This window comes from Choloepus didactylus, chromosome 7, assembly GCF_015220235.1.
Source record: "Choloepus didactylus isolate mChoDid1 chromosome 7, mChoDid1.pri, whole genome shotgun sequence".
Lineage (NCBI taxonomy): Eukaryota > Metazoa > Chordata > Mammalia > Pilosa > Megalonychidae > Choloepus > Choloepus didactylus.
Genome location: NC_051313.1, coordinates 19,196,801 through 19,220,157, shown reverse-complemented (window position 1 = coordinate 19,220,157; position 23,357 = coordinate 19,196,801). Strand labels below are relative to the sequence as shown.

Sequence of the window (23,357 nt, the reverse complement as noted above, 5' to 3'; positions counted from 1 at the left end):
TCAAATATCACCAAATCATTTAATATTGTTGTCAGAATCATTCTACTTCATATATAGCTACTCTCTAGATCTTTTACTCCCAATTATGACAAGGTATCTAGTGGTTTCCTTTTCAGTCTTTTACCCTAATTTGTTTTTTAGCAGCTTATTTTCTTGCCAAACAATAGAAAATTCTGTCATAACTAATTTATTGCCTTTTTACTGACATAGTAACATATTGAACATATTTAGGTAGTAAAAATTGATGTAAGAGTGGAAAAGGCAAAGTGAATGTACTGCAATGGTAAAATTCCACTCATCTTCCCAGGTAGAAATCTGAATGGCTTGAATATTTTTTACTTCTACCTGAGTTTGGCAGCCTAGATCTTACTGACAGTTGAAAGAATATGTGTTGAAAGTTTCAAAGTTTCTTCAGTTTGAGTATTGGTAAGCTCGTTTTTTTCTGGCAAAACATTCTTTTTCACTGGAATTTAGGCAGTTATCTTAGCTCTTCATAGACAACATAGCCTGAAAATGATGACAGAAATGGGAAAGAAACTGATCTTCAATAAATATTCTCAGTTCTCAGTTTGATTCAGTGCACTCAGTTTTATTTAGACCGATTTCAGTTGTCAAATTGTGTACCAGTCACATATTTCTCTCTCCAGTGGATCACACCCCTGAACATCAGATTTGTAAGTTTACCTGCCTACAATTAATGAATCCCAAAATGAACTCCTTATCTGTCCCCCCACTACTTCCCACTCAGTCCCAAACTCCCCCCAGGTGTCTCCATTTTAATGAATAGCACTTAGTACCTTAGCACTTCCAATTGCTCTGGCCACAAAACTTGGATTCCTTCTTGATTCCATTCTCTCTCTCCCTTTCCCATCGTCTAGACATTACCAAATCCTGTTGCCTCTACTTTGAAAGTATATTCAGCATCTGAGTACTTTCCTATCTTAACCACCATATCCAGGTCAGATAACTGCAACAGACTTCTAAATGATTTTCCTAACACTCAATGAAATTGGAAACAATTTTATCCCATTCCAGCAACTAGAGTGATCCATTTAAAACATAATTCATATCCATGTCATTTCTCAGCTAAAAACTTCCACCAGTTCCCCATACCAACTGTGGTCAAAGCCAACCTCCTTACAATGGCCTATCAGTCCCTACATGATCTGGCCTACTGACCTCTGTTCTTCTGTTCCTCATTCTCTGGTTCACTGCTGTCCTTGTTAATTCACTCATATGTCTGGTGTACTCCCCTCCTTGGGGCCTTTGTGCTGGCTCTTTCCTCTGCCTGCTCTGCGCTTTCCTCCATATGTATCTACAATTTTCTCTTCCCTTCTGCCCTTTTCTTCTCTCTGTTCTCTTCCTTCTCTTTATCCTTCTTCAACTTTGCTCATATTTCATAGTATTACATTCTAAAACACTATAGTTTACTTTTTTAAAATTACAATTGTTGTTTATTTTCTGTCTTCCCTGCTGGAATATGGTACATAATGATGTGAATTTCTGTTTGCTTTGTTCATGGATGCACTTCAGGCACATTAAACAGTGCCTGGCTTATGGTAAGTACTTGATAAATATTTGGCAAATGAGTAGATCAATAAAGACATAAATGTAATTATTCTAAAGACCTGCAAAATATTAAGCCCAAAAAACTTCAGACTCTGGTAAATATATTGACTATTATAATCTTTATTAAGAAAAATGTGGACCAGTGTATCAATTAGAACTAAGTATGAAAGCAAGAGGCAGAAAATCTAAAATAAGTAATGGTGCTTCAACAGGTAAAATGTTTCTCTCTTAGATAAAAGAAGTATGTAATTAGGCAACTGAGGGTCAGTATGGCAGCTTCACAATTTTTTCTGCTATGACGACTGTTGTGGTTTGCTAATGCTGCCAGAATGCAAAATACCAGAAATGGATTGGCTTTTATAAAGGGGACTTATTTGCTCACAAAGTTACAGTCTCAAGGCCATAAAGTGTCCAAGGTAATGGATCGACAGTCAGGTACCTTCACTGAAGGATAGCCATTGGTGTCTGGAAAACCTCTATTAGTTCGAAAGGCACATGGCTGGTGTCTGCTTATTCTCAGGTGGTCTCCAAAATGTTGCTTTTGGAGTGCTTTGTCCTCTATTAGCTGCAGCTGCTCTTCAAAGTGTCACTCTCAATTGCTCTTTGGGGGTTTGTCCTCTCTTAGCTTCTTTGGAGCAAAAGTGTGCTTTCAAAGGCTGCCTCCAAAATGTCTCTGTAAGCTGCAGCTCATCTCGCAGCTCTTGTTTGTTCTTCAAAATGTCCCTCTTGGCTGTAGCAAGCTCACTCCTTCTGTCTGAGCTTATATAGTGCTCTAATAAAGTAATCAAGGCCCATGCTGAATGGAGGGGCCACACCTCCATGGAAATTTTCTAATCAGAGTTATGACCTACAGTTGGGTGGGTTGCTTCTTCGTGGAAACACTCAAAGAATTACAATCTAATCAACACTAATACGTCTGCCCACACAAGATTGCATCAAAGATAATGGTGTTTTGGGGGACATAATACATTCAAACTGGCACACCAATATTTTAATTAACAGAAACGAAAAAGTTACAGAGCAAGGAATGTCTACTCTCTTTATATGTAATTCCTGGAAGTTGCACATAACTTTCTGCATTCATCCCTTTGAACAGAACTTATTAACATAGCAATGCCTAACTCCAAGGAAGGCTGGTACATCTTAGCCTGAGCAACCATGTGCCAAGATAAAATGGTGGGTTTGACCTTTAAAGGAGGAGGCAAATAAATATTGGGAGTCATTTAGCAGTCCTTGCTACTATCAGTCTCAGAGGAACTCAGGTAATTGGAAAAATACAAGAATAATTTCTTTTTAGCCAAGAAAGTTTTCAAATGTAAACAAAAGTAGAGAAAGTAATAAAATAAACTTCCAAATATTCATCATCCAGATTAAAAAACTAACATAGATGAAAGATTTTCCATGGTTTCTTTATCTTTTGCCAAACTATCTTTTTTCCTTTCTCAATTATTTTCAAGGCAATCTTAGCCTTTGTTTTATTTCACCCTTACATACCTCAATATGCATCTCTGAAAATATGGACTTCTTGTTTATATTCTTATACCCTGATGTTATTACACTTAACAAGTTAACAATCATTCTCCAATATCATCTGAAACCCATTCCATAATTAAATTCCCTTGATTGTCTCAAAAATGTACCTTCACAGTATGTCCAAATTAGGACTTGAAGAAGCACCATGTATCACATTTGGTTGTATCTTTTATCGGTTTTTAAATCTTGAGAATCCACTCACATCTTGTGTACTGTTTTGAAGTAAATAGTTTGCATAACCAGGTCAAATGTCCTTTAGAGTTGCTAAGATTGGTCAGTGGATTTGGATGGTGACAACCAGAACTATCCACGGTAAATTTGCTATGTCCTTTCATCTCAAGTTGTTATCCATTAATGATCATTGCCTGTATCAATGATTTCAATAAGGATTGTGAATTGGAGATTTTTTAGTTTTCTCTTCAGCATCTATTAGTAATAATTGTTCTGTAATGGAGAGTTGTTACTCACCATTTAGAGCATTGGCTTATTCTCTGTCAGTTCCTACAGGAAAGGAAGGATAACTTCTAAATTTTTCATTTGAATTATCAAGTTTCACAATAAGGAATTTGTATTCTAGTTTGTTTTACTATTGTCCAGTGATTTTCATTTGTTTGTTTAGTTGTTGACTTTTTATTAAAGAAGTTGTAGGTTTACAGAAAAATCATGAAGAAACTGGTTATCATATAACCCCCCCCACACACAAACAGTGTTTCCTATTATTAAGTTTATATTAGTGGTGTCTTTGTTACAATTGATGAAACATTATTATCATTATACTATTAACAACGGACAATAGTTTACATTAGAGTTCACTATTTGTTTTGTGCAGTACTATGGTTTTAAAAAAATTTATTCTAGTAACATGTATGCAATCTAAAATTTCTCCTTTTAACTACATTCAAATATATAATTCATGGTGTTAATTACATTCACAAGGTTGTGTGCTACCATCAGCACCATCCATTATCAAAACTTTCCAATCACTGCAAGCTCTGTACCAATTAAGCATTAAGTCCCTGTTCCCTACCTCCACCCTGGCCCCTGGTAGCCTATTCCAGTTTCTGGCTCTATGAATTTGCATATTCTAATTATTTCATATCAGTGAGATTTTACAATATTTGTCCTTTTCTGTCCAACTAATTTCACTCAACATAAGATTTGTCTGTATTGTTGCATTATCAGAACTTCATTCCTTTTTGCAGCTGCATAATATTCCATTGTATGTGGAGAACACATCTTGTTTATCCACTCATCTGTTTATGGACACTTGGATTGCTTCCATCTTCTGGCTATTTTGAATAATGCCACAATGAATAATGTGTGCAAATATCTGTTTGAGTCCGTGCTTTCAAATTTTTTGTTATTGTTGTTTATAGATAGAAGTGGGATTGCCAGGTCATATGCTAATTCTACACTTAACTTTCTGAGGAGCTGTCAAATTGTTTTACATAGCAGTTGCATTACTGTACATTCTCACCAATGATGAATGAGTACTCCTATTTCTCCAGATCCCCGCCAACACTTTTATTTTCTGCTTCTTGAATAGCAGCCCATTTTAGTGGAAGTGTGATGGTTAGTCTCATGTGTCAGCTTGGCCAGGTGATGGTGCCCAGTTATCTGGTCAAGCAAGCACTGCCTATCTGTTGCTGTGAGGACATTTCTTCTGTTGGTTCTGTTTTCCTAGAGAACCCTGAATAATACAGCTTTGGTACTGAAAGTGGGGTGGTTCTTGAGAAACAGAATCTTAAAAATGGGTTTTTGCAATTGGTTTTTCACTCTGATTAGATTCAAAGGCACTAATAACTCTATTTCCAAGAATCATAGCACTGACAGTCCATGGCATGATTTGGCAATAGAGATATGCAAAATATCACCATTTGATTCTGTTAATCATATGCTTATATGAGGCAAGGCTCTGGGTAACAGAATTTTGTGGTGTTAAAAGGTATAATGATGTTGGCTGGTTGTTCCCAGATATACCGGATAGTTATAAAACAAAGGGATGAGCTGAAGGCTTCAAATTTGCAACTTAAGTGCCTTATGAAAGATGCGAAAATTTCTATGTGTGTCCCGAAAGAAACTCTTCCCTGTAGCCAGAGACCTGAGATCTCTGAAAACCACACCCAGAGTCTCATTGTGGGAGTAGCAGATTTACAGTGTAAACTAAATTCTTGACCTTGCAGGTTGTCTGCTGTTAATGTGAGGGCAGTGACTGGAAAGGAATGGGGTCCTGAAAATAGTGATGGCAGTGAACCCTAGATTCTGCTCAGTTTTTGCTAGATAAACCTGTAATAGTCTGCCCTGAGGAAACAGCCACCCAATCTCCAGCCTGCCATGAGGAGACAGCTACCCACTTCTAAGCTGCCTTGAGGAAATAGCTTTCCAACCTCTGGTCTGCCCTAAGGAGTCTGCCATTCAACCTCCACCTGAAGAGATCAACTCTTCAATACCTGCTAAACCTGTAACCACCTTCCCTGGGGAAATAGCCCTCACTCCTCAGTCTGTAGAGAGTAATCCTATTTCACCAGATGAAACTGCAAGGGATAATTGGCTTGAAAGACACTTCCAATTCTTTTCATGACCCACCCCCACTACCCCTCTTTTCTTCCAGACCTATAACTATACTAAAGTCCCAACAAGCCCCCAAAAGGGGAGGAATAAAGTGTGACCAATGAGGAGGTATGGTATACACCAAAAGAACTGCTTGATTTTTTTCAATTTCTATAAACAGAAATGAGGGGAATATGTATGGGAATGGATTTTAAGGGTATGGGATAATGGTGGAAGGACTATAAAGCTGGATCAGGCGGACTTTATTGATATGGGCCAAATAACCAGAGATTCTGGATTCAATGTTGTAGCTTAAGGGGTTAGGAAGGGTATTAACAGTTTATTTGGGTGGTTGGCTGAAACATGGATTAAAAGGTGGCCGACATTACCTGAGGTTGAAATGCTGGAACTTCCCTGGTTTAATGTAGAGGAGCAGATCCAAAGGCTTAGAGAGATTGGAATGTTGGAGTGGATTTATCATGGAAGACCTGCTCACCCACCCCAGGAATTTTCAGAGGACTCACCTTTTACTAGGAGTATGAGGAATAAATTTGTGATACTAGCTCCATCATCCCTGAAGAGCTCTGTAGGTCAGATACTACTGTGGGAACTGCTGTTACTGAGCTGGGATCCTTAAACACAATGAGGATGATTTTCCAGAAGCCGTGTGGCAACACTTAATTGCCAAAGATAAGGTGGGTGTAGCTACCATAATGGACCGCAGATTCAAAGCAGCAATCAAAATAATCTGACTTGCAGAGACTTACAGTGTTGGCTAGTAGATCTTGGGGTACCTAGAAGTAAAATAGATGGGCAGTTTACTATTCTTGTTTGATCTGTATAAGCAGAAGAGATCTAGGTCAAATGAACAAAAGTCTAACTTGAGTTTCAAAACAAGAGGGTCACGGGCCCTTAATCAATTCCTAAACTTGAGACAGTTTACAGACCCAGAGCCCCTTGAATGAGGGGAAGGCCAGGTACCCTTGGGGAAGGACTCTGTCACACTGCCAAAAATTTGTACTGCAAATCTTCCTGCCAGCCCTCCCCAAGAAGACAAACAGCCTATTACCATGGTAATGGTGCTTTGGGTAAATGGAAATGATCAGATATTTCAGGAATTATTAGACACTGGCTCAGGAGTGACATTAATTCCAGGAGACCCAAAATGTCACTCTGGTCTACTCCAGTTGCTTATGGAGGTCAGATGATTGATGGAGTTTTAGCTCAGATCCATCTCACAGTGGGTCCAGTGGGCTCCTAGACCCATACTGTGGTTTTTTCTTTCTCCAGTCTGGAATGCGTAATTGGAATAGACATACCCAGCAACTGGCAAAATCCCCAAATTGGTTCCCTGACTTGTGGAATGAAGGCTACTATGGTAGGAAAGGTCAAATGGAAGCCATTAGAAGTGCCCCTACCTAGGAAAATAGTAAAGCAGAAGCAATAATAGATTCCTGGAGGGATTTCAGAGATTAGTGTAACTCTTAGTGCAACTCTCCTGTTTGGCCTGTGCAGAAAACAGATGGTCTTGGAGGATGACAGTGGATTATCATAAACTTAACCAGGTGGTGACTCCAATTGCAGCTGTTGATCCAGATTTGGTATTTTTGCTTAGCAAATCAACACATCCCCTGGGACCTGGTATACAGCTATTGATCTGGCAAATGCTTTTTTTTCTCAACAGCTGTTAGTAAGAACCACCAGAAACAGTTTGCTTTCAGTTGGCAAGGCCAACAGTATACCTTCATTGTCCTGCCTCAGTTGTATATCAACTCTCCAGCCCTATGTCATAATCTTGTCCGCGGGGAACTTGATCATTTCTTCCTCCCACGAAACATCACACTGGTTCACTATATTTATGATATCATGTTGATTGGACCAATTGAGCAAGAAGCAGCCACTACTCTAAACTTATTGGTAAAACATTTGTGTGACAGAGGATGGGAGATAAATCCAAAAAAATACAGAGGCCTTCCACCTCAGTGAAATTTCTAGGTGTCCAGTTGTGTGGGCATGTTGAGGTATCCTTCTAAGATGAAGGATAAGCTGTTGCATCTGGCCCCTCCCATGACCAAAAAAGAGGCACAATGTCTAGTAGGCTTCGTTGGATTTTGGAGGTGACATATTCCTCATTTGGATGTACTACAGTGGCCCATTTACTAAGTGGCCAGAAAAGCTGCTAGTTTTGAGTGGGAACCAGCACAGGAGGAGGCTCCGCGATAGGTCTAGGCTGCTGTGCAAGCTGCTCTGCCACTTGGACCATATGTTCCAGTACATCCAATCATGCTGAAAGCGTCAGTGGCAAATAGAGATGCTGTCTGAAGTCTTTGGCAGGACCTTACAGGAGAATCACAATGCAGCCCCTTTGGATTTTGGAGTAAAGCCTTGCCATCCTCTGCAGATAACTACTCTCCTTTTAAGAAACAGCTTTTGGCCTGCTATGGGGCTTTAATAGAGACCAAACAATTAACCATGGGCCACCAAGTCACCATGAGACCTGAGTTGCCTATCATGAGCTGGGTGTTGTCTGACCCACCGAGCTATAAAGTCGGACATGCACAGCAGCACTCCATCATAAAATGGAAATGGTATATATGAGACAGGGCTCAAGCAGGCCCTGAAGGCACAAGTAAGTTACATGAGGAAGTGGCCCAAATGCCCATGGCCCCCACTCCTGCAACAATACCTTCTATTTCTCATCCCAGAGCTCTGGCCTCTTGGGGAGTTCCTTACAGTTGACTGAGAAAAAGAAAACTCAGGCCTGGTGTGCAGATGGTTCTTCATGATACGCAGGTGCCACCTGAAAGTGGACAGCTGCAGCACGTCAGCCCCTTTCTGGGATGTCCCTTGGTGAGGGGAAATCCTCCCAGTGGGCAGAATTTTGAGCAGTAAACTTGGTTGTTCATTTTGCTTGGAAGGAGAACTGCTGGAGGTGCCTTTGTATACTGATTTCATGGGCTGTTGCTAATGGTTTGGCTGGATGATCAGAGACTTGGAAGGAACATGATTGGAAACTTGGTGACAAAGAAGTTTGGGGAAGAGGTATGTGGATAGACCTTTCTGAGTGGGCAAAAAACATGAAGATATTTGTGTCCCATGTGAATGCTCACCAGAAGGTGACTTCGGCAGAGGCAAATTTTAATAATCAAGTGGATAAAATGACCCAGTCAGCCTCTTTCCCCAGTCATTGCTAACATTGCCCAATAGGCTCATGAACAAAGTGGTCATGGGGGTAGAGATGGAGGTTATGCAAGGGATCAGCAACATAGACTTCCACTTACCAAGGCTGACCTGGCTGCAGCCACTGCTGAGCGCCAACTCTGCTGGCAGCAGAGACCCAGTCCTCGATATGGCACCATTCCTGAGGTGATCAGCCTGCTAGCTGGTGGTAGGTTGATTACATTGGATCACTTCCATCATGGAAGGGGCAGTGATTTTTTCAAAGTGAAATAGACACATACTTCAGATATGGGTTTGCCTTCCCTTCAGAGCAATGATTCTGACAAAACTACCATCCGTGGACTTACGGAATGCCTTATCCACCGTCATGGTATTCCACACAGCATTGCTTCTGATCAGGGAACCCACTTCACAGCAAATGAAGTGTGGGAATGGGCACATGCTCATGGAATTCACTGGTCTTACCATGTTCCCCATCATCCAGAGGCAGTTGGGTTGATAGAATGGTGGAATGGCCTGTTGAAGACTCAATTATGGCAACTAGGTAGTAATACCTTGCAGGGCTGGGACAGTGTTCTCCAGGAGGCTGTGTACACTCTGAATCAGCATCCACTCTATGGTGCTGTTTTCTCCCATAGCCAGGATTCATGGGTCCAGGAATCAAGAGGTGGAAATGGGGGTGACACCACTTACTACCACTAGAAAAATATTTGCTTCCTGTCCTTTCAACCATAAGTTCTGCTGATCTACACGTCTTAGTTCCAAAGGGAGGAGTGCTTCCACCGGGAGACACAACACTGATTCCACTGAACTGGAAGTTAAGACTGCCACCTGGCTACTTTGGGCTTCTCATGCCTCTGAATCAACAGGCAAGGAAGGGGATTACTGTACTGGCTGGATGATTGATCCTGACTACCAAGGGGAAATAGGACTCCAACTACACAATGAAGGTAAAGAAGAGTTTTTCTGGAATACAGGAGATCCCTAGGGTGTCTCTTAGTACTATCTTGCCCTGTGATTAAAGTCAATGGAAAACTGCAACAATCCAATCCAGGCAGACTACCAATGGCCCAGAAATTTCAGGAATGAAGGTTTGGGTCACCCTACCAGACAAAGAACCATGGCTATCTGAGGTGCTTGCTGAGGTAAAGGGAACATGGAATGGGTAATGGAAGGAGCTAGTGATAAATATGTATTTTGACCATGTGACCAGTTATAGAAATGAGTACTGTCATGGTATGAATATTTCATCCTTGTTTTGTTATCAGTATGCTTATATTTGTACATAAAGCAAATATCTTTGTTTTCTTCTCTATCTTATCCCCTTTTCATATGACATAAGTTGTATTGTTCATGTTATAGTATTTAACTTATAGGCTATAAAATTTAAGAATGACTATTATCCAAGGACTTGCACCCTGTTCTGGAGAGATTTAGTGCATTTCTGCTTGTATGCAGGATAGTTGAGTATTCTTAGGTGAAAAATATGTCTGTTATTGTTTTTTATTTAGAGATTAGGTATGGTTTAAGGTGATGTGTATAGCTGCCAAGTTGACAACGGGTGGACTGTGATGGTTAGGTTCATGTGTCAACTTGGCCAGATAATGGTGCCCAGTTGTCTGGTCAAGAAAACACTGGCCTATGTGTTGCTTTGAGGATATTTTTTTGGACTTAAATCACCTGGATGTTGATTGCATCTATGGTGATCACATCTGTGGTTGGCTAAGGGGAGTGTCTTCCACAATGAGAGACGTTTAATCAGTCGAAGGCCTTTAAGGGGGAGGTGATGACTTCAGCAGTCAGAAGAGAGAACTTTTATTTCTATTTCAGCCAGCCGGTCTCTTCTGGGGAATTCATCAAAGACTTCATTGGAATGACACTTTGCAGCCTGCCCTGCAGAATTTGGATTTGTGCATCCCCACAGTTATGTGAGACACTTTTATAAAATCTCATACCATTTACAGATATTTCCTGTTGGTTCTGTTTCCCTAGAGAACCCTGATTAATACAGGGAGTGAAATGTTATCTCTCTAATGTTTTTATTTGCATTACTCTAATAGCTAATGATGTTGAACAGCTTTTGATGTTTTTTTTTTTTTTTTTTTACATTTGTATTTTCTTTGGAGAAATGTCTATGCAAGACTTTTGACTATTTTTAAATTAGGTTATTTGTCTGTTTATTGATGAGTTGTAGGAGCTCTCGTATAGGGAGCTCTACTATAAGGGTAGTAAACCCTTATCCAACATGTGGTTTCCAAATATTTTCTCCCATTCTGTAAGATGCCTTTTGACTTTCATGATGAAGTCCTTTGTTGCACACAAGTTATTAATTTCCAGGAAGTCCAATTTATCTATTTTTTCTTTTGTTGCTCATGCTTTTAGGGTAAAGTCTAAGAAACCGTTGCCTAACACAAGGTCTTAAATTTGCTTCCATATCTTTTCTTCCAGAAGTTTTTTTTTAACTTATAATATTTGTCTCTTTTTTTGTTCTTTATATTTTGAAAGGGAAAAGAAATAGTATTGAGTCAACTTCATTTCCAATTTGGATGACTTTTATTTCTTTTTCTTGCCTAATTTTTCTGACCAGAACTTCCAATGCAATGATGAATAACAATGGTGACAGTGGGCCTCCTTGACTTGTTCCTGGTTATAGAGGGAAAAAAATTAGTCTTTCACCATTGAGTGTGATGTTAGATATGAGTTTTTCATAAATTCCATTTGTTATGTTGAGGAGTTTTCCTTCTCTTAATCTTTTTCTAATTGTTTTTATCAAGACAAATTTCTCAAATGCCTTTTCTGTGCCAATTAAGATCATTTTTTTCCTCTGACCTATTAATGTGGTTTATTACATTCATTGATTTTCTTATCATGAAATACCCTTGCACATCTGGGATAATTACACGTATCATGATATATACTTTATTAAATGTGTGGTAGATTCAGTTTTCTAATATTTTGTTAAGGAGTTTGGCATCTATATTCTTAAAGGATATTGGTCTGTACTTTTCTCGTGGTATCTTATCTGGCATTGGTATTAGGGTGATGCTGGCCTCATTGAATGATTTAGGAAGTAGTCCCTCTTGTTCAATTTTTTGGAAGAGTTTGTACAGGAATGGTGTTAATTTTCTTGGAATGTTTGGTAAAATTCACCAACAAAGTCATCTTATCCTTTGCTTTTCTTTGTTGGGAGGTTTTTTATTAGTGATTCTATCTCTTTACATGTTATTACTCTGTTGAGATCTTCTATTTCTCCTTGTGTCAGTATAGGTAGTATTTTTGTTTCTAGGAGTTTGTCCAGTTAATATGTTTATCTGATTTGTTGATATACAGTTGTTGTTGGTATCCTCTTAAAATACTTTTTACTTCTGTGTGGTCAATAGTATTGTCTCCCTTTCATTTCTGATTTTAGTTATTTGTATCCTCTCTCTTTTTTTTGTCAGTCTAGCTTAAGGTCTATCAACTTTATTGATCTTTTCAAAGAAGCAACTGTTGGTTTCCTTGTTTTTTCTATTGTTCTTTTAGTCTCTATTTAATTTTCTCTGCTCTAATCTTTGTAATTTCCTTTCTTCTTATTACTTTGGATTTAATTTACTCTCCTTTTTTTCTAGATCCTCCAGTTGTGAGGTTAGGTCTCTGAAACTAACTATAAATTTCCTATTAATATCCCTCTCAGCACTGCCTTTGCTGCATCCCATAAGTTTTGGTATGTTGTATTTTCATTTTTATTGGTCTCAAGATATTTCCTCATTTCTCTTGTGATTTCTTCTTTGATCCATTAGCTGTTTAACAGTGTATTGTTTAACTTCCACATATTTGTGAATTTCATGTTTCTCCCTCTGTTATTGATTTCTAACTTTATGCCATTATGGTTGGTGAAGGTACTAGCAGGATTTCAATATATTTTCAATACATTTTTTTAATTCAGTTTTGCTGATATATGTTCACTTACCATACCATCATCCAAAGTGTACAATTGTTCACGGTTCCATTATATAGTTGTGCATTCATCACCACGATTAATATTTGAACATTTTCATTGCTGCAAAAAATAAGAATAAGAATAAGAATAAAAATTAAAGTAAAAATGAACACCTAAAACATCTCATCCCCCATTGCTCTCTCTTATTCATTTACTTTGTCCCCATTTTTCTACTCATCTGTCCATACACTGGATAAAGAGAGTGTGAGCCACAAGGTTTTCGCAATCACATGGTAACACAGTGTAAGTAAGCTATGTAATATTATATAATCATCTTCAAGAATCAAGGCTACTGAGTGGCAGTTCAACAGTTTCAGGTATTTCCTTCTAGCTATTCTAATACACTAAAAACTAAAAAGGGATATTGATATAATGCATAAGAATAACCTCCAGAATGACCTTTCAGCTCCATTTAAAATCTCTCAGCTACTGACACTTTATTTTGTTTCATTTCTCTTCCCTCTTTGGGTCAAGAAAGCTTTCTCAATCCCTCAAAGCTGCGTCCAGATTCATATCTGGGAGTCATGTCCCATGTTGCCAGGGAGATTTACAAATCTGGGAGTCATGTCACATCTGGGGTGAGGGCAGTGAGTTTACCTGAAGAATTGGTAGAGAGAGAGGCCACATATAAGCAACAAAACAGGTTCTCTGGGGTTGACTCTTAGGCACAATTATAAGTAGGCTTAGCCTCTCCCTTGAAGTAACAAGAGCCAAGATTGAGGGCTCAGCCTTCTTAATTGGTAGTCCCCAATGCTTGTGAGAATATCATTAATTCCCCAGGTGGGGAAGTTTAATATTTCCACATTTTCCCAAGTCCCTGAAGGGGGATTTGCAAATACATTTTTATTCTTTACCCAAATTACTCTGGGATGTGTTGGAGCTTCACACTAACCCGCACAAGCCAAACAGATCTTACTCCCTAGTAAAAGTTCCCTGTAATTATGCTGTTTGAATAAACTGACCATACAAGTTAAGTTTATACTGTGCCACAGACAATATAGATTTCACACAAAATAAACCTCTCTTCCTTTGTTCTCACACAGAAGTTGAAGTTTTAAAACACTGTTCCTGGTATAATCACATAGTTATGCATTCACCACCACAATCTACATGAGGACATTTCTATTTCTTCCACAAATAAAGAGGAAGGGGAGAAAAAAGAAAAAAGAAAAAAATTATGACAAAAAATAAAAGAAAAATAAAATAACATAAACTACAATAAAAAGGTCACACAACAACACCAACACCAAGAATCCCATGCCCCTCTCTTATATCCACATCTTATAAATATTTAACTTTGGAATATCATCTTTGTTACAATTAATGAAAGCATGTTACAATATTACTTTTGACTATTCACTCTAGTTTGCATTGATTCTATTTTTTCCCCAGTACTGTTCCATTTTCAACACCTTGTAAAGTTGACATTCATTTGTTCTCCTTCATGTAAAAACATTTTTATATTTGTACATTTAATCATAATCATTGACAATTCTAGGTTTCACTGATTTATACAGTCCCAGTCTTTATTTTCTATCTTTCCTTCTGGTGTCAAACATACCCCTAACCTTCCTCTTTCAACTGTACTCACAGTCATCTTTGTTCAGTGTATTTACAATAATGTGCTATCATCACACAGTATTGTGCTATCCATTGATTGAATCTATACAATCAATCCTGTTGAACACTTTGTACTTCTTCAGCATCAAATGCCCAATCTCTACCCTTTTTCTATCTCCTGATATTTTCATTTCTACACTCTACTCCAAACCTCTCTCTCCTGTTTTTTCTATCTGTCTCTGGCACTCCTTTTAATATTTCTTGTAGAGGAGGTCTCCTGTTCATGAACTCTCTCAGTGTCTGTTTATCTGTAAATATTTTAAACTCTCCCTCATTTTTTTGACAATTATTTAAGACCTTTATTAACAGATGCTTGCAGTTTGTTGACTTTTTGGAAAAAATCAAGTTGTAAACTTTTATTACAAATTAAAAATGAGATTCTTAAAAATCTCAACTTGACCAGATATGAAACAATTTAAAAACTTTTAAAGGTGTATTAAGAAAAACCAGGCTTTTTAAAAAACACTTTTGTCATTACCAAAAAGAGACGTCTTTAGGTAAAAATAATAAAAACCCCATGCTACATAGATAATGCAGATAGTTCTAGCTATCTGGTCAACAGGCAAAAAGCAAGCACTTAAGGTCTTCAGCTCCAATCTTTTGTTCATTTCTTATTGCTGAAATTTCATATTCCCTTTTTCTTGTTGGATGACTAAACCAGATGATGGTAGAGATGGTAAGCCGGCATTTACTCAGCCGTGCCCTGCTCAGCCTCGGGAGCAGATGAATTCTCACCTGGTAGATTGGCTGCTTTTGTCTCTTTGCCATCTTGTGGTTTAGGGTTTTCTGGGCGGTTGCGTCAGTAATTGAAGTTATGGCAGTACCAATGTTGAGGTGGCTGCTGACTTCAGGTCTCATCTCCTTGATTTTCCTTATCATCTTCATTGCCGTCCTCTCTAGGCTGTCTTTGGCAAGGAGGGCCCCTGTGGAATCATGGTCTATGACCCCGATACATATTCTGCCTCACTGGTCTACCTTGTTCTCCTGCACCCTGGTTATCAGCACCCTCCATCACTTTTCCTTGCACACGAGGGTTGGAATACTGTGGTCGATGCCCATAGGGTCTCCGCATGTAGTAAGGTGGGAATCATTGCCTACAGTATGGCCGGTGTTGTTGGGTCTGGCCTTCAAGAGCACACTCTGATCCCTCATATTTTCCTCCACTCTCAGTATTTTGGTAATTTTGCTTGTAATTGCATGGAGGACACCTACAACCTGGATAACATCTACAATGGTTATGGTCTGCTGAATATTTACTGCCTTGCACTATAACTCCACCAGGGCCTGTGACATTTGCTGCCTCTGCCACCTTTTCTCCTTCAACAACATCAAACTCCACAGTCTCTCCATCTCCTACACAGTGAAGGTACTTCCTGGGGTTATTCTTCTTTATGGCATTCTGGTGTACAAACACATCTTCCTTGGTGTCATTCCTATTGATGAAACATATTTGTTTCTTACATTGAACCATTTTACTATTCCCAGAACCTTCACCATCTATGTGAGGCCACCTGGGATGCCACTTCCTGCACTGCTGCCCATGGTGCTGGGCTTGGCATCAGCAGTGCTGAGGGCAGGGGTGGCGGGCAGCTGCTGGGTCTTGGCCTCGCTGCTCATGGTTGCAGTGATGGTGACTGGGGCTGGCTGCAGCAGCTGTGGCTCCTCCCAGTGTGTGATGGTAACTAGGATGGTGGCAGCAGTGGGGCTTCTCAGGACTCTCTGGGGTCTGCTCTCTGCCTCCCCCTCATTTTTGAAGGACAGTTTTGCTGGATATAGAGTTCTTGGTTGGCAGTTTTCTCTTTCAGTATCTTGAATATATCATACCACCGCCTTCTCATCTCCATGGTTTCTGCTGAGAGACCTGCACTTAGTCTTATTGAGCTTCCGCTGTATGTGATGGATTGCTTTTCCCTTGCTGCTTTCAGAATTCTCTCTTTGTCTTTGACTTTTGAAACTCTGGTTAGTAAGTGTCTTGGAGTAGTTCTATATGGATCATTTCTGTTTGGAGTATGCTGTGCTTCTTGGACTTGTAAATTTTACGTCTTTCATTCTTATGAATATTAGCTCTTTTTGGGAAATTTTCATTATTTCCTCCATTATTATTTCTGCCCTTTTTCCCTTCTCTTCTCCTATGTACCTATAACATGTACATTTGTATGCTTCACATTGTCATTCAGTTCCCTGAGACCCTGCTCATATTTTTCTACTCTTTTCCCTATCTGTTTTTTTGTTTGTAGGATTTCAGATATCCTGTCTTCTAGTTCACTGATCCTTTCTTGTGCTTCTCCAAGTCTGCTGTTGTATGTTTCCATTGTGTTTTTCATCTCTTCTATTTTTCCTTTCATTCCCTAAATTCTGCTATTTGTTTTTTCAAGTTTATGAATTCTTCCTAATGGCCACCCAGTGTCTTCTTTATATCCTTCATTTATTTTGTCACATTTTCTTTCAACTCATTGATTTGATTTAGAAGATTTCTTTGAACATCTTTAATTAGTTGTTTCAATGCCTGAATCTCAGTTGAGGTGTTAGTTCATTCCTTTGACTGGGCCATATCATCATGTTTCCTGGTGTGGCTTGTGATTTTTTTTCTGTCTAGGCATTTGATCTTCTTGATTAGTTTATTCTAGAGGTTGTTTTCTCTTTTTCTAGGGTTTTCTTGTTTATTGTCTTTGATTTCTACCTTTCCTTTGTTTCTCTTGCTGGCCGGTTGTCAGATTGGCTCTGCCACCAGTCTTCCCTCTAAAACCAGGGGCCCACTGTGGCCTGCCACAGGGATGGGAGGTAGGCACTGAACACCCCAGTAAGTTCACTGTGTGTGGTAATAGAAATCTGCTGGCTTCCAGTGGTCCTCTGCTTTCTGCTGGCTAGCAATACTAAGTTTTGTTTTTGAGCTCTGCTTGAACAGTTGGACTTTCTGTATTTCTCAGCCAAAACAGGGCCAGGTTTCCATAGAGGGTGTGTAGACCAGCCCCTATCATTTTAAGAAAGGGTCTGGAACATCTTTTTAAGTTTTTCTATTCTCTTGCACCAGCAGATGGTGCTGTTTGGTAACTTAATCATCCTCAGAAGCTGCTTTGCCTCTGAGGACAAGCTGTGTCTACACAGGTGAGCTGAAACTGTGGGTTTTCTGTGCCCTCAATTTGCTGGCCAAAATCTGGCTTGATGTGGGGCTACACCAGTGGCAGAGTACTCTCTCAGCTGGACCAGTACTCCAGCCATCCTCCAGGCAAGGAAACAGCTGCTGGCTGCTGCTTCCCTCAAGGGTGGGGAAAGGGCTTTTAGACCCAGGGCTGGTAACACAGTCTCTGTCCACATTTTCTCAGTCTCTTTGTCACTCACTGTGCTGGTTTGGATGTATTATTTCCCCAAAAATGCCATTATCTTTGATGCAATCTTGTGGGGGCAAACATATTAGTGGGGATTAAGTTGGAACATTTGGATTAGGTTGTTTCCAGGAAATGTGCCCCACCCAACTGTGGGTGATAACTCTGATTGGATAATTTCCATGGTGGTGTGGACCTGCCCACTCAGCATGGGCCTTGATTAGTTTACTAGAGCACTCTATAAGCTCAGACAGAAGGAATGAGCTTGCTACAGCCAAGAGGGACACTTTGAAGAAAGCACAGGAGCTGCAGATGAGAAATAATTTGAAGATGGCTGTTCAAAGCAGACTCTTGCTCCAGAGAAACTAAGAGAGGACAAACACCTTAAGAGCACCTGAGAGTGACATTTTGAAGAGGAGCTATGGCCTAGAGAGGAACATCCTGGGAGAAAGCCCTTTTGAAACCAGAACTTGGAGGAGATGCCAGCTATGTGCCTTCCCAGCTAACAGAAGTTTTCCAGATGCCGTTGGCCATCCTCCAGTGAAGGTACTTGATTGTTCATGTGTTACCATGGACACTTTATTGCCTTAAGACTGTAACTATGTAACCAAATAAACCCCCTTTATAAAAGTCAGTCCATCTCTGGTGTTTTGCATTCTGGCAGCATTAGCAAACCAGAACACTCACTGACCTGCTCCTTGAAAGACCCTGTCCCCTGGGTCTTCAAACAATGGATGTATGTCTGACTGCAGTTGAGATTTTGTAGTCTGTGTCTGTGGTGGGAGGGGTCACATCTGCTGATTCTGTGCCTTTCCCACATAAGACTGAGTGAGGGGGAGGGGAGAGGACCAGCTGGTCCAGGATGGAAAATTCCTACCTGATATTATTCTCTTTCTTCAATTCAGCATTTGCAGGGTCCTTCTCCAGTCTATATCCTCTTCCAGAGTTTCAGATACTCAGAATTGTCTTTTTTTTTTTCATTGAATTTCTGGAGAGAAGTTTTCAGTAGCTGTTTACATCACCATGTTGATGACATCATCTCTCCATTTACATTTAAAGTAACTACTCATAATGCTGGACTTCTGCCATTTTGCTACTTGGTTTTTCTAAGTCATGTATCATTTTTGTCCCTCAATTTTTCTTTGTGCTTCTTGAACATGCATACTAATTTCTTTCATTATGTTTGGGAAGTTTTCTGCCATTATTTAAAAAATATTCCTTTTGACCCTTTCTCTCAATTGTCTCCTTCTGGTATTCCTGTAATGTGTATAATTGTGCACTTGATAGTTTCCTACAGGTCTCTTATGATATCTCACTTTTTCCCTTTTTTTTCCTTTCTATTCATGAGTCTGAACCATTTCAACTGTTTTATCTTTGAATTTGCTGTTCTTTCACCCATCCAATTTGCTGTTGAAACCCTGTATGTAATTTGTCATTTCAGTTATCATGGTCTTCAACTCCAGTATTTCTGCTTGGTTCTTTTTAAAAGTTTCTATCTCTTCATTGAGAATCTCATATTATTCATTCATCATTTTCCTGATATCATTTCCTTTTTTCTCCCTACTTTAATTTATCTCTTCAAGCATATTGAAGAACATTTTAAATAAGTGTTTGTTCAACATGTCCAGAATTTGATCTTCATTGATGATTTCTGAATTTTTGTCTTATTCCTATGGATGTGCCATCATTTCCTGTTTCTTTGTTTTTCTTGTAATCTTATGATATGCTGTGTATATTTTAATATTTTAATGTGTTGATTCTGGAATTTAGTCCTAGAGCTACCTGTTCCTTTAGTTTGTATCCAGCTAGTGATATGACAGAGATTTCTTTGAGTGTCAGGAAGTAATCAAAACAAACACAGAAACATCTTTCACAGTCTTTGGAAATTGGCTGATGTTCTTCAGTGTTTACCCCTCCTACCAGGAAGATCAGTCTAATATGAAAGGAAAAGCTGGATCCTTTTTTGTCTTTTCTGAGCCTGAGTATTGTGCTGGACTTGTGGCCTTAGGAATTTCCCAATTTATAGGAATTGGAGTGTCCCCACTCTTCCATATGAAATAGACTTTTCTTACCTCCTTGGTTCTCTAATGCATGTCTTAAAGCAAGTAATATTTTGCTCCAGGCTGCTTTCACTTAATTGTTTCTTACATTGCTTTAGCTGTCCAAATGATTCTTTTGCCTACAGGGAAATTTCTGGGAGGGTGATGATCCAGAGGTGAGCCAGGCTGCCCCTGGACAGATTGGCACTGACATACAGTCACTCCAGTATATGCATAAGAGTTATGCTGCTCACTCAGGCCAGGGACCCACCATGGGACCACAGGCTGGCTCCACACCACATTGGGGAGTGGGTGAGGGAAAGGGCAGCAAAGATTCCCCAAGCTTATCCTGCATTTTAAAGCTGTGTTTTCTTGATTCAGCACTTGCCCACTTATTGCAACCCTTGAGCTCTTTTCCAGAATTTTGAGAAGAGAGGGTTGTCAGATTTTGTCAGTTGTTCAGAGATTCCATGGGGAAACACATCTTGAAATGTCTTGTGTCATCATCTTGATCAACTGGAAATCTTTTTCATTGATCCTTGTTCTATCTTTTCCAATCTCCACACCATTGTACCATATAAAGGATTCTTGTATAATTTACTTCTTTGCATTCTCCCTATCACCAGTCAGGTATCCAATATTTCTTCTCTGTACAATTGCAGTAGAGTTATTTTGCAATGAAAGCCTTTCTGTCCTGTCTCTCCCTTAGCAAGTCCATTATGTAAATTTCATAGACATAAATCTCCCTAAAGTGTTACTGAGATCTTATGATCTCCCTGCTTAGAAACTCATACGATGCACTTTACAAATAAAATGAAATTCAACTACTCTGTTCGGGTGTTCTATATTTATTAAAATGTGGCCTAAAATTAATCTTCTGACCTTGAATTCTCTTACCATCTTCATACCATATATTACCAGAATGATTAATTTCATGTTTTGAAATAAGGTTATTTTTTGGCACCCGCCTAACATATTTTTTGCTCTTCTCCTTCTATTTTTATGCATTTAAATGTTATGGTTCTTCAAAACTGATTAAATTGCCATCTCTCTCATGAGGACTTCCAAGATTTCCCCAGCTTGAGCAACTGTTTATTCTTGTTTGTTTGTTTTTTTGCTATTACTTTCTTGTTTTGCATGTGTCAAACTTTGTCTTGGATGGCATACAATCATTGTAAAAGGAGTCATTTTGGAATCACTTTGCTGTTGAACAAATATTTAATAGTTACTCTCAGTATGTTTTTTTTTAAATTGTTCTCTGAGTTTGTTTCCTCTTATATAAAATGAAAAAGGCCATACCTATTTTAAAGAGGTTTTAAGAGGATTATGTCAGATATGATATATGATATTACACAGTACAAATTTGTAGCCATAGTAGGTACTTATTAAAGGGTAGATATTATTATTGTAATCATTCAAATACTTGTCTCTTCACCCCTACCAAATAATACTTGATAATATGTTCCTTGAGGGCACACTTCTGTATTATATGGATTATATGTCTTTGTACTCATTCATATTGCTGCCGACAATGCTTTACTCAGTAAAGGTTCATTAATTGGGATAAACTAGCTATCATAATTAAACACAAAACAAAAATTCAGTAGCTTACTTGAGTAGATGTGTATTTCTTGCACATGAAACAGTCTTGGGTCTTCCTTTCTAGCTGGAAGTTTTCCTCTGTGTGATGATTCAGGACCCAGTCTTTCCATTGTGTGGGACTGCTATTGTCCAGAGTATTAGAATCCTATGCTTTGAATTAGAAATAGGGGAAATTCATGCGGAAAAAGCAAACCTCCTGGTGGGGTAGGAAGTCCTCTGATTAAATCCTGTTTTTTTTTTTTGGGGGGGGGGTATAAACTTCCTTGCTTGTTGTTTTCTGTGGCCCCTTGGTTATTCTTCCCTGTCTATTATTTACATGATGATAATCTGTAGTGATCAGTGAATAGTCTTATGGTAGCTGCACAGATTTTGCAGTCCACTTCTTGCTGGTGCAAGTTTGGATGACTGAAGTTGTTTTACATAATATTCTTGTCATTACAATTCCCTAAAAAATTCAGTAGGCTTCCATTTACTTCTTATTTATTCTTGAAAATTCTTCTTTATGCTCTTCTAGGGTCTTCTTCATGTCCTTTATATCCTAAGCCATGATATTGATATTTGTGTGTACTTCTTTGAATAATTGTTCCAAATTTTGTGTCTCTTCTGGCTTTTTAATTTGTTCATTTGGCTTGTCCATGTCTTCTATATCCTTCAAGTGCTTTGTAATTCTCTGCTGGCTTCAGGGCATTTGCTTGTCTTGACAAGGTTATTTTTGGAAGTGCAGAATTAATTGAGTATGTATATATGATTTGGTTTGCTGGCATGCAATTTCCCAATTCTACCAGCAGGTGGTGCTCTCGAGGCACAGCTTGTTGGTGTGCAGTTTCCCTAACCTACCAGCAGGTGGCGCGCTCAAGTAGGTCTTCCCTGAACTTGTCCCATGCAGTGGGCAGGGTCCAAACCTGGTGGGGAACCAATGAGTGCACCGGATCTCATGTGCCCTGGGGAATCCGGGTCCTGGGGCTGCAACGCCACCTGAGCAGGTAGGCATCCAGCTTGATCTAGGGCACCCGGCAGGTGGGACACGGGCCCTGTCTGCAGGTTCTCTGCTGCCTTGCGCCTGCGAGTCTCTGAGGTGTGGAAGGGGCTCCCAATCGCCGGTGTTTGTGCCTCTCCCTTCCTCGCTTTTTACAGTTGCACCCCCCACCCACACACCGCCCCACTTCCGTGGGGGGAGAGCAATGGCAGCCTGCCAGGCTCCCTCATGGGAACTCCCCACTGTCTGGCTGTGGAGGATCACCTCCCAGCAAACTGCCAAGGTAGATGGATGGGAGCGGAAAGCCGCTGCTCACTCCCTTGCCCAGTGGTGGTTTTGCTGCTGCCGGCCTCGGGAGGAGGGGGTCCGAAAAGGGAACTCACTCACCGTGACCCTCCAGGTGCAGTCTCCCCTCCGTTTTTGTCGGGTGTCCCCTCCACGTACTGTGGCGGACCCTCTATGGCTGGTCACACCCCAGAACCCCGGTTCCTGGTGTCCTCCGGCCCCTTTCTATTTACTCTGATGGAAGATAAGCCGGTCCGCCTCACCTGCTCTGCCATCCTCCCATTTACTTCTGTGTGCTAATAACTACACTGAAACTGCAAGGGACAGTTTTACCAAATGTTTTTCCATTGCATAGTAAGATCTCCGTCTTTTCCATTTCTGATTATTGCTGGAAATAACTATCAAGACTGGATTATTTCTTTCTTTCCTCACTCCCAAGACTTCTTATCTCTTAGTTGTGGCATCCTTAAGGTCAGAACAGTCAATAATCCTGGATAGTATGACAAAATGCCTTTAATCTGATTTTTATCAAAAGTGTGAATCCATCTGATCTTAATGGGATTTTGTTAGTGAAATATTTTGTTCATCTTTGTCTTCTTGTTTGGGATACAGAAAATGTTTATTTCCAAACTTGAGAAGTTCCAAGTTTCTGGATTCCTTCTTATTCCACCTCTTAAATTAGATAGTTCTTGCCTGAAGAT

General features: G+C 39.6%; 1 pseudogene; it reads right to left on the bottom strand.

The window, feature by feature from the left end:
- Nucleotides 1-15,119: 15,119 nt before the first annotated feature.
- LOC119540197 lies at nt 15,120-16,063 on the bottom strand (annotated as a pseudogene).
- Between the last annotated feature and the right edge of the window lie 7,294 nt (nt 16,064-23,357).